Source organism: Bos mutus, chromosome 18 (assembly GCF_027580195.1).
Source record: "Bos mutus isolate GX-2022 chromosome 18, NWIPB_WYAK_1.1, whole genome shotgun sequence".
NCBI classification, from domain to species: domain Eukaryota; kingdom Metazoa; phylum Chordata; class Mammalia; order Artiodactyla; family Bovidae; genus Bos; species Bos mutus.
The window spans coordinates 1032368-1034955 of NC_091634.1; the positions used below are offsets into that span (position 1 = coordinate 1032368).

A 2588-nucleotide genomic window follows, 5' to 3' on the forward strand; every position below is an offset into this window, starting at 1 on the left:
GGCTGACTTGCTGGAGCTGCCTGAGACACAGAGTTGATGATGGCCTTTACCTCGTGTGCCGAGTGGGGGCATTAGTAAAAGTCACAAAGGACGTGGAGCACTTCACTGTGCCAGCCCTCCCGCATCTGGTGTGTGAACATGTTATTTTCTCTTTAGTTCTCAGAATCACGGCACAGTGGGAATGAGCATAGTGTTGATGGTGACACTGATGCTTGGAGAAATGATAAGATGTTGTGCCTACGGTCACACTGCCAGCGTCAGACTTCAGACTCTTCATTTGAACCCTGGATCTCTGGCCCAGAGCAAGGGATCTGCAGTCACTTGAACGTCAGCGTGTGAAGCCCTCCACCTGGGCAGGCGCTCAGACAGGGTGAGGGCAGCTCCGGTGCTGTCGCTGCTGTGGCCATTGTTGGAGTTACGTCTCGAGCATTTTTCCCAGAGCACTTCCCTCTGCCCCCAGACCTCGTGGAACACCACTGTCTGTGTCCTCTCCCGTGGCCTCCTGCACCTGGGCTTTCCTCTCAGCCACAACTGCTTTATGTCCCAAGGCTGCATCTGCTTCCCCCTGAACCCAGCACAGAACTTGGCCATCAGAGGCCTCGTGATTCAGGCCTGGGTCTCTGCACCTTCACCAGCACCACGGTGACAGGCCTGATCCCACCCAAGTGCACATCACCAGTGCTGCTGTGTTTGACTCTCCAGGTGGTGGTGACCTTCAAGGATGTGGCCGTGACCTTTACCCGGGAGGAGTGGGGACAACTTGACCTGGATCAGAGGACCCTGTTCCGGGAGGTGATGCTGGAGACCTGCGGGCTCCTGGTCTCCCTGGGTACGTGCTCAGCTCTTAGACCTGTGGGGACCCCAGGCTCCTCCTGGTTTCTGGCTGATCAGAAGGTCACAGGAGTCACCTTTCCTGCTCCCCACGGGCCCTGCAGTTTGCTGGCCCCTCCTCCTCCTGCCTGATCTGTGTATGTAGCAGGGATCAGAGGGATAGAAGCAGTGTCCCTCTGAACACCTGCCCTCGTCCCAGCGCTCAGCACCCTCAGGCTCAGTCTGAGGTCCCTGTTCCTGACTCCTCTGCTGGGAAGCTGATTGACCCAACACGTGGTGGGGTCACGTGTGCTCACAGCTCAGTTAGCAGGGCTATTCTCAGAAGGGGGCGGGGGTCAGGCAGATCCTCATGGCATTTGTCATCAGTACCACAAGAGATCTCCCTGACCAGCACAGTCTCAGCAGAGAGGCCCCCTGGTTGGCATGACCCTTACATGTGTCCGGGGGCCCTGGTGGATTGCGTGGGGCAGTCCTTGGAGGGCCAGGAAGAGCTTTCTCAGGAGGCTGTATATGCTCGGAATCATCAAATGACAGCTCAGACTCTTTGTCCCCTAGCGTGGAAGCAAGTGGCAGACACGTGAGTGGCACCACTGACAGTTAACCACAGCGAGGCATGAGGGGACATGTTTGCTTTCCGTCCCCACGAAGTGCTGATTGTGTAGAGGTCTTCGTTCTAATGGGAGTTGTGCTTCTGCTGCTGCAAAAGAACGACTCCGTTGTCCTGGAAGGTGACCCTGCCCATCAGCCACTTTGTGCTCCTCAGACTTCTGAATCAACAGGGAGAGAGTGACTGTGCTGGCTCCGGTGGTTCAGTCTGATACCAGGAGCAAACTGGACTCTATTTCCCACTGCTGCTTGCACAAAGGAAGTGTGTCTGGAATGCAGAGGCCCCTGAAGGTGTCTTATTGTGACCCATGATTAAGGCCAATGAGAACTGTAACAGCCTTATTTAGGCAGGACAACTCATAGCCCAGACCCTTCAGGAAGGAATGATTGGTCACCTACTAGGGAATAAAAAAGGAATATCTGAAGTGGTACTGAGAACCAAAGGATTTGGAATGGGTTGCAGAAGAGATACATACTGGTTGTGGTTTTTTGACCATATAGAAATGAGGATAGTAACCTGTAATGTCATAATTATTTCTTCCTTCTTTTGCCATGAATATGTGTGTATGTTCAATATCTTTCTCTTCCTTCTTTCATCCCCTTATATAACAAAAGTAGTGTTGGGTAGTTCCTGGTAGTTCAGTGGTTAGGATTCTGCATTTTCCCTGCAGTGACCCAGGTTCAATCCCTGGTTAGGGAACTAATCCTGTAAGTCACCTAGTTCAGTTCAGTTCAGTTCAGTCACTCAGTCATGTCCGACTCTTTGCGACCCCATGAATCGCAGCACGCCAGGCCTCCCTGTCCATCACCATCTCCCGGAGTTCACCCAGACTTACATCCATTGAGTCGGTGAAGCCATCCAGCCATCTCATCCTCTGTCGTCCCCTTTTCCTCCTGCCCGCAATCCCTCGCAGCATCAGAGTCTTTTCCAGTGAGTCAACTCTTCGCATGAGGTGGCCAAAGTACTGGAGTTTCAGCTTTAGCATCATTCCTTCCTAGTACAGCCAAAAAAAACCCCAAAAAGCTGACTTAACATCTTCATATTTATTCACTATATATCATTAAATTTATACTATTTACTTCTGTTTTATGCTTTGGTATTTTGGCCACTAGGCTTGTGGAATCTTAGCTTCCTGATCGTGCATTGAACC

General features: G+C 52.0%; 1 non-coding gene across 1 annotated transcript; it reads left to right on the top strand.

The window, feature by feature from the left end:
• The first annotated feature begins 2065 nt into the window (after positions 1 to 2065).
• On the top strand, positions 2066 to 2137 carry TRNAE-UUC (transfer RNA glutamic acid (anticodon UUC)). Its single transcript has one exon. It is a non-coding gene; the product is annotated as a tRNA-Glu (tRNA).
• The last annotated feature ends 451 nt before the right edge of the window (positions 2138 to 2588 follow it).